The 10,000-nt window shown below is 38.0% G+C and overlaps 1 protein-coding gene across 1 annotated transcript in view; it reads left to right on the top strand.

The window, feature by feature from the left end:
• Positions 1-10,000, top strand: part of LOC143026318 (uncharacterized) — a 975,677-nt gene that overhangs the window by 502,979 nt on the left and 462,698 nt on the right. The window lies entirely within an intron of this gene.

The raw sequence follows: 10,000 nt of genomic DNA on the forward strand, positions 1-10,000 counted from the left end.
TCATTCGCAGTTACGGTGAGTATTGTTAGTACGTTGCATAGGTTATCATGATATAATATGAACATGATTTCTATTTACGTGTACTGATAATGCAGAGGGCCGTGATATAGTAAGGTATATTTCCTGAAATGTATGTAAGGTATCCTACAACGTGGGTATATAAACCTCAACCTAACAATATGCATATCTGTGCAGGCGTGCATAAACACACACATACATGTATAAGCGCATGGACACATATACGCACACACATGTATAAATACATGCTCACATATACGCACACACATGTATAAGCACATGCATACATAAATCACACATATGTATAAGCATATGTACACACATACGCACACATGTATAAGCACATGCATACATATACGCACACATATGTATAAGCTCATGCACACATATACGCACACATATGTATAAGCACATGGACACATATACGCACACACATGTATAAATACATGCACACATATACGCACACACATGTATAAGCACATGCTTACATATACGCACACATATGTATAAGCACATGCACACATATACGCACACACATGTATAAGCACATGCACACATAAATCACACACATGTATAAGCACATGCACACACATACGCACACACATGTATAAGCACATGCACACATATACGCACACATATGAGCACGTGCACACATATACACACACATGTATAAACACGTACACACATACACGAACACACATGTATTAGTACATACACACATATACGCACACACACATATATGCACATGCACACATATACGCACACACACAAACACGTGCTAGTATTAACACTGGATACACAGGAGAAAATGGCTCATATTATTTCTTTAAGAAATATTTAATCTTCTTAAAAGGGTATTATAAGATAATATGTTAAATCAATCATCGATAGCTCGGTCTTCCTGTTCAACTTAAGAAAATCATCTTTAGCTCGTTAGAGGAAATGACCTGACTATAAAGACTAAACGTCGCGTAATGACTGACATTTAATCACTTGCCGAACTTTTTTTCAAATCGCTATCGTTCATTTGTTTATCATTGCGTATGAGAGGCAGTTCGTGTTCTTAGAACAAGTGTTGGTTATCGATTAAAGGTAACAGTTTAGAATGAGAGAGGTACGGAGCATACGCAAGGAGGCGCTAAGTTGCTGCGGCCGAAGTCGTCCAAGTAGCAGTCACTACTGGGAATCGGAGAGAAGTGCGGGAATCGAACTCTCCACTAGGAGAATGCGAATCACGCAAACTCCCGATAATGTCGCCACCATCATTGGCAGTCGATTAAGGAAAAAGATGGATTGAGATAGGGAGAGAGAGAGAGAGAGAGAAAGATATGGAGGGAGGAAGGGAGAGAGGGAGAGAGAGATGGAGAGAGAGATGGAGAGAGAGAGAGAGAGAGAGAGAGAGAGAGAGAGAGAGAGAGAGAGAGAGAGAGAGAGAGAGAGAGAGAGAGAGAGAGAGAGAGAGAGAGAGAGAGAGGAGAGAAAGAGAGAGATGAAGACAGAGAAAGAGAAAAAAAAGAGAGAGAGAGAGAGAGAGAGAGAGAGAGAGAGAGAGAGAGAGAGAGAGAGAGAGAGAGAGAGAGAGAGAGAGAGAGAGAGAGAGAGAGAGTGTGCGTGAAGGAGAGAGGTGTATTTTGTAAACGTTAAATTTAATCATCTTGAGTCCTTACAAGCGGAAAAAGTAGATTGTCTTAACTTTGGATTATCCTTAACCTTTCTCTGACAAAGGCGTGGATGAAGCACGTAGATGAAGGGAAGATCAAAACGGGTAAGACGGAAATACTTCTTATATATATCATGAATGAAGATAAGAACCTACAGAGCTTGAAGACCCACGCATATTCTTTCTCAGTTCTTTCACCTCACTTAAAGAAAATGATCAAAATATAGTGGCAAAAATGAAATGTTAGCGAAATTGACTACGAAAATATAGATGCAAGACTCGAAGACTACAGGTACTGATCATTAATCTGAGGTGTCTGTCCAGATGTATGTGTAAGAAGCGTGAAGTCTGAGGTCACGCCTGTCATACTAACATTCTTCAAAATGATGTTTTGGTAGACATGAACTTTCTCCTCTTATCAAGTCTTTTTCCGAGACTGAAAAAGAAATTAGTGGCTGAGTATGTGCATATATCTTCTGACTACGTCCTCCCTTCTAGTAGGAAACGTAGACGGTCACTACGGGACAGAAACTCAATGGAAATATTGCCTCACTAGGAAGGACAAAATCTCCATCGTGGAACGTAATCCTTGGCTAGACGGGACTTACAAACCTACCGTCCGGTTTTGTTTGGTTGTGCTTTACATTGCGCTATGAAGGGATTTTGGCAGTAATCTCACCTCCCTGCCAACTGGTTTCTGGTGAGATATATGAATACATATATGAATACTTATATATATATATATATATGTATATATATATATATATATATATATTCATATACATACATAATCATACATATATATATACATATACATACATATACATACATATATGTATATATATATATATATATATATATATATATATATATATATGTTCTTATACAAAAATGCTAACGACAGTTAAAACAAATGTTTGTCATCATTCACATTGAGTGTTCAAAGAGACGATTGAACAATTTTACTATGATGACGCACTTGATATATTTTTTCCTGACATTAAACGACTTTATAAAATTAAATACACAGAACATCATTCTCAAGGGTTTCAGAATATTTCAATTATTTACATTGTAAACTTGAAGGATTTAGCACTAAAGGCGTTAAGACTTAAGCTGTAAGGAATAATTTGATATTCAAAGAGTTGCGACAATCGTCCTTATAGGCTATGCATTAAGATCCACTATCGTGTTCCCTGATCGGCTTGATGACATACTTTATAGGCTCAATTCATCTTCAGGTTGAAAGGTTAATTTCATTCACCAGCGAGGATAAGAATTATCTGGATCGATTCCGTTCGCTGATCAGATCGACGCTAGTTTTCTTTCAGTCCTGAAGCGATATCGAGGTTAAAGTGGGTTGTGTTCCCTCTTTTCACTCGTATCGACTTTTCGCCGTGTACTGTTCACGACACGACGTCGTGCTCTCAAATAACCATGGAAGTTTATGAACGCTTTCAGATGTCACGACCACGACCACGTATGAAAGCGTTCATAGACCATGTTTATTTGAGTACACGACGTTGTGTCGTCGACGGCGCACGGCGAAAAGTCGGTACGTGTGAAACGAGTCTTATGCCAACTAAATAGCCGGGGCTGGTTGATTGGAAGCGAATCTGATAAGTCCTGGAACTGGATAAGTCCTGGAACTGGATAAGTCCTGGAACTGGATAAGTCCTGGAACTGGATAAGTCCTGGAACTGGATAAGTCCTGGAACTGGTTCATTCTATAACATTCTAACGTGAGCTGGAGGCGTCAACAGGGTCGTGGCCGATGACCTCGTATTCGCTTAGTGGTGGGTTCGAATTCCGCACCTCTTTCGATTTCCAGCAGTGGCTGTTAGTTACCTCCCACAACAGTCCCTAAAGCACACAGGGAAAGGTGACGGCTTCGGGTTCTGGTACTCAGCATTACATGGCATGGACTTTTCACCTCTTCTTTCCATAGTTGCGTAATCGGAAGCATGTTGGTCTCACATTTGCTTATTTTTGGGTTCGAATCCCGCACTTGTCTTCGATTCCCAGCAGTGATTGTCAGTTACCTACCCCAACAGTTCAAGCGCATGGGGTATAAGTGACGGCTTCGGCCGCAGATACTGGCCTAGGCTCCTCACCATATTATCAGAGGACGCCCTCTTCCCAGATACACAAAGGGATGGTCGTTTGCCTTATATGGAAGACGATGCCAGAAATTTACTCTTTTGTTCTTTGCTGTTCATCCACTTCTGGCATCTGCCAGCCCAACAGCACTAACAGTGTTGACAGTGCCAGCAGTGACAACCGAATCTGAAGATTCCTCTGTTCTTTGTCTGAGACATCCCTACAACATCTTCCATTCTCTCCCCCTTTCGTCGTAATCCCTTGCAAAAACTCTTTTGAAAACAAGTAGTTAAGGTTCGAGATATATTGAACATAAGGGGAAATTATTTTCTCTTAATTGTGCTCCAAAGAAATGTTTCATATCGCAAATAAAAACTTTTTGAATTAGTTTTGCAACTTACCAAATAAGAAAAGAAAATATACAAGATAATGGAAGAATTATAGCATTAAGTTATTAGCCAGGAAACGAGCGTATATAATTAGATTGTGCACACAAGTTATCTGTATGACACATAAACATGTTTATTAACGGGCACATGTATGTGTCTGTTTGTATGTTTTATGAACTTGTATATGTGAGTGACTATAGACCTCTGTATATGCCTGTTTATTGTTAATGTGTTTTGTTTAGGTGTGTATAATTTTTCTAGTGTTTTGTTGATTGGACGATGTGTGTGTTTGTGTTTGTATTCGTGCAAATAAATCTATAAAGATGAGACTAACATGGCCCAATAACCCATTCTTGCTTGTGTGTTCTAAAGATTTTGTCTTCGTCAATTCTAGGCGGGATGTCTTCAGATGAAAAAAGATTTATGAATAGTCTTAACATCTCTTTCATATCTACGTGTCTCCATAAATCTTTTGCTTCAGGTAGTGACAAAATTTTCTATTCAATTAAGCTGATGGACATATGGGTAATTGAATGAAATCTGCACGAGATATTAGTAACTTATTTTACTGTAGTTACCACCATAAAGAAAAATCTCACACCAATACACTCCTAACCTCTCCTCCAACGCCACTATCAAATGTTACGATTTTCCAGCAAATCTTTTGGTTGACGTGGGACCATTCCAGCACACCCCTTGTCTTGTTTGTCATCACTCCAAGACCCTGCTGGTGTTAACTACCGTCTAACGCCCTCATTCAGAGGAGAAGTAGTTCTAAATGCAGCATAATGGTCGGTCTCGGAGACGTGAGGAATCACTGACCCGTGATGATCTGGTACCACGCCTCCTTAAGCGCTCAAGATAACTCATGAGGCGCTCTCCGGAAGCCTCCTCAGAAGTCTCCGGCTGCTTGGGAGGAAAACGGCGCGACGCAGGCGTAATACAGTGCAGATGAAGCTTTGTTCTTTGATTAATGGTGGCCCTCCAGTCCTCCATGCGGAATCGTATCTCGTGTGATTTCTTATGGACTGATGGTAGCCACGGTACTTGATGCTTTCCATGTAGTTTCCAAAGAGTAAACAAGTACAAGGACAAGCACATGAATAAGAACACGAATGAGAATAATATGAGAAATACAGAATAAAAATAAGAAGAGAAATGTAGATAAGAAAAAGAATAAGAGAAATATGAATAAGAATAAGAATAAATTTTAGATTAGAGCTAAAAGTAGACATTTGAATTGGAATAACAAGTGAAAGGTGAAGGAGAAGAAGAAGAAGAAGAAGAAGAGGAAGGAGTAGAAGGAAGAGGAGGAGAAGGAGTAAGGCAGAAGGAAACAAGAAGAAACAAGAAAGAAGGAAGAAAGAGACCAAGTTGGTCATGTATTATGGAATTTAGTTTGTACCATTTTCATCTTGATAAAGAAACATACTACTTTGTTTATAAACAAATTTGAAAACTTTTACCCCTTAAGTTTCTCTAAGCTGAATGAAAATATTTGATGGACAGTACAGTAAAAACCTTTAATTATATTTTGTTTTTAAAGAATCCTTAACCCCCAAAAAAAGAAAAAGAAAAAAGGGTGATAGTGCACCACTATGATGAATAGAAGTAGCAGCCGTGGGTAAAATCGTTTCGAAATTGTATTCATAATTGGATAAAAGACCGAAGTAGTACAGAATTGTAGGAGACTGATAAGAATAACATTGCGCAAAAAAAGGAAGAAAGAAAGAGAGAGAGAGAGAGAGAGAGAGAGATATTGATAGTACCTGATACTAAGTATCTTAGAGAGAGAGAGAGAGAGAGAGAGAGAGAGAGAGAGAGAGAGAGAGAGAGAGAGAGAGAGAGAGAGAGAGAGAGAGAGAGAGAGAGAGAGAGATATTACCTGATACTGCCCCTTTCCTTGATATCACCCATTCATGGACACGTATCTTAGAGAGAGAGAGAGAGAGAGAGAGAGAGAGAGAGAGAGAGAGAGAGAGAGAGAGAGAGAGAGAGAGAGAGAGAGAGAGAGAGAGAGAGAGAGAGAGAGAGAGAGAGAGAGAGAGAGAGAGAGAAAGAGAGAGAGAGAGAGAGAGAGAGAGAGAGAGAGAGAGAGAGAGAGAGAGAGAGAGAGAGAGAGAGAGAGAGAGAGAGAGAGAGAGAGAGAGAGAGAGAGAGAGAGAGAGAGAGAGAGAGAGAGAGAGAGAGAGAGAGAGAGAGAGAGAGAGAGAGAGAGAGAGAGAGAGAGAGAGAGAGAGAGAGAGAGAGAGAGAGAGAGAGAGAGAGAGAGAGAGAGAGAGAGAGAGAGAGAGAGAGAGAGAGAGTTGCCGAGCAAGATTCTGGGCGCGTGATATAACTTACGCTTCATTGATGCATCTTTTCTGCAAAACAAACTCCAATGAGGGGTACCTGAGTGTGATCCTATGAGGTAGAACATCACCTCTCTACTTCTCGCCTTCAAAGCCTAACTTCCTCATCTCTGTCTTGGAGTGCCACCTCGAAAGGTTGGCATTTGTTCCCCTTAGTAAGCCTAAGATATTTATGTACTAATTTGGAATCTGTTTCCTTTATATATATATATATTTTCAATAAGTAAACTGACAACTGGTGTCCTCCTCCTCCTCATCATCATCTTCCTTCTCCTCCTCTTCCTCCTCTTCTTCCTGTTAATTGGTGACGAAAAAAAATAAATCACATTTATGTAACAAAATTTCAATGTCTCTATCCATAGAAGTTTATGGGAGAGGCCGGGGACAATGGCATACTACTATGGGGCTGTGTGTTTCCAGTTAGTAAAAATAGAGCTCAATATATTTCTTTATCAATTAATTTTGATCATCTTTATTCCATTTGGCTCCTCCCTTTCTACTCCTCTTATCATCCGCTCCTCATCCTCCCCACTTCTATTCCCCCTCCTCCTCTCCTCCTGTTAACTGGTGAGGCAAAAGTAGGAATTAACACAACAAAAATCCAACATATCTTCCCGAGGTACGGTTGTTTACTACTGTAAAAGCTGTGTGTAGCCAGTTTGTAAAATTTGAGGTAAAATTTATCTGTATTTTGTAAGATACCATGCAAGTGGTAATTACTTAAATACTTTAAGGATAAGACCAAGAGTTTTGTAATTACGAAGTGGGATTGATGCCAAACGCGCATTAAGGTGTAGTGTAGAATTACACTGGTGAACAAAGAATTTGTCCTAAGGAAAACGATAGCTGTATCTTATATGTTTTTGCGAGCAGAATAAAGAATAATGTCCAATTTTTTCCATCACCTACAGTTTTTGTACTCCACGGTATGTTACGTTACGTGTGTTACGTGGGATAATTTTCAATAAAGCGGTTGGCAACACTGATCATGTGCGGGGTTTAAACTTGCCAAAAAAAGCAATATAAACTTCTTGCTTCCATCTTAAAGGGCTGGAATGTTATTCAGAGAACGAAATTGTGATTTTGAACTGTTACTCACTTGAGGGTGGTGTGGTGTTTTGCACTGATGTATATTATGTTATAGAGGAACTTAAACATAAATATGACAGGAAAGAGTGGCACCTCTTTAGTAACTCTTCAAAAGTAAGCCTGAAATCTGTTTTGCTCCACAATGGAAATAACTTTCCTTTTGTTCCTTTGCAGCTAACATGAAGGAAGCATATGAGAGTACGAAGTTTCTATTGAAAAAAAAATAAAGAAAATAAATAGAAATTTGTGGTGACCTAAATGTTGTGTCACTTTTACTTGGAATGCAGATGAGTTACACAAAGTTTTGTTGCTTTCTCTGTGAGTGGGACAATCAGGATAAGAAAAATAATTATGAAAAGAATGTGTAGCCGACACAATCTCTGACTCCAGGAGAGAACATTTTTATCAATCCTCCTCTTGTTGATCTAGAGAAAATTTATTCATCTACCTCCTTTGCATATTAATCTAGGGTCGATGAAAAATTTTGTTCAAGGGATTTACATATTTGAAAAATAAGTTTCCTGGACTACGTGACGTAAAAATCAAAGGAGGTATTTTTGTTGTAGCACAGATTAGGGAGCTGACGAAAGACCAGAATTTTGATGAAGAGCTAAATGATATTGAAAAAGCTGCACGGCTGTCATTTTAGAAAGTTTGCGCAGAGTTTTTAGGGAAGCACAAATAAGATATATTTTGAAATCGTAATAGAGCTGCTTGGGGAATCACAAAATAGATATATTTTGAAATTGTAATAGAGCTACTGAAGTGGATTTTTAGGTTCATATTGCATACCAAGGCCATGTAGGATACAAAGCCTTGGTATGCAATATGAACTTAAAAATCCACTTCCTAGACTCTCAATTGAACTTTTTCACAGTAAATCTTTGTGCTATCAGTGACGAGCATGGTGAGAGGTTTCACCAGGACATTCTGAACATGGAAACCCGGTGTCAAGGGAAGTGGAGCTCTTCAATGTTGGCTGATTACCATTGGACACTAAAAAGTGATCTCCCAGAAGTAAAATACACTAAAAAATAATACATTTCTTCATTTCAAATGTAGGTTTCATTAAAATATCAGCCTCATTTATCAGTTATAATTGTTTAGAATTTAATATGCTATCACAGAAAAATCATGCCTGGTAGAAAAATTCTGAAAACATATTTGAAATTAGCAGAAAAAAATCTATCAAGTTCACCCCCTTTTGTTTGTGGAAGAGGTATTTTAATACATTTTGCTGACCAGTGATATAGTTCATGTCGATTACAAATGCTCGAGCAAATCTAAGTAACTGGCGTAGGTAGAAAAAAAAAAAAAAAAATCATGTATCGTCCCAGCCTCATCTTGTGTAAAGTTAAGAATATTCAAAATCCACACACGAGTAACAACGTATTAGATCTAAATTTTCGAAATGGGTCAGACCAGACTAAGGTGTTATCATATTAAAGAAACTAAGTTGCGTGCGTAGAAATGAAATTAATTCAAATGTTTGAAAAGACTATAAATTAACGTAAAACCAAAGAACTAATGAATTAATAAAGGTTTGTTATACAAGTAAAGGGTATTATCTATCAGCAGATTAGGTTCAAAACATGCACATTACTACATCATGAAACTCAGTTGCTCTGCATGATACTGATAACATTATTGAAGCAGATATCTCAGACAATAGTGATAATAATTTCGTTTCAAGAAATATGATATGATTATGTCAGATAAATGTGAGTTATGTTCCATGACAATGTTATTATGCAATGCCGATTGTATAGTGGAGAATGTGATGATGACTATAATAATGGCGAGTATTAACAATGATAATGAAATTACGTTATGAAACCGCCAATGTATCACCACTTGTTACGTATATGATCTTAGGAGGTCAGCTTAGCTGTAGTAGTCTGTCTTAGACCGAGATATCCGGTCTGTAACAGGGCAATTTACTGTAGGACTAGAGGTAGGATAACAATTAATGAGAAGATTCCAGAGGATTATTATACGTAAAGTTTAAGTAACAAAAATATGTTAACATATATATAAACAACAAAGAAAGACAGGTTTATATATACATGGGAATTACAAACGCCTTAGAGAATGGGGATCCGAGTATATTAGGGTCTAATACACCAAAAACAAAATATATGATAGTTAGATAATGCTTAATACATTAATAATAAGAATGAGACCCTAACTAAGATCAAGGAGTCATGTGGGTGATCACTTATTTTATTTTATCTTATTAATTTATTACGCCAAGGCGTCAGTCAGTACATGAATATACAAGTACAAAATGTTAATATAATGCATCAGATGGATATACAATCAATAGTAGTACAATGCATATGAGTCAGAGCCTCAATAATGTCATATCGGTAATAGCAACATAACATTTAGTA

The sequence above is a fragment of the Oratosquilla oratoria genome, chromosome 6, assembly GCF_046742065.1.
Source record: "Oratosquilla oratoria isolate Oo_2021 chromosome 6, ASM4674206v1, whole genome shotgun sequence".
Lineage (NCBI taxonomy): Eukaryota > Metazoa > Arthropoda > Malacostraca > Stomatopoda > Squillidae > Oratosquilla > Oratosquilla oratoria.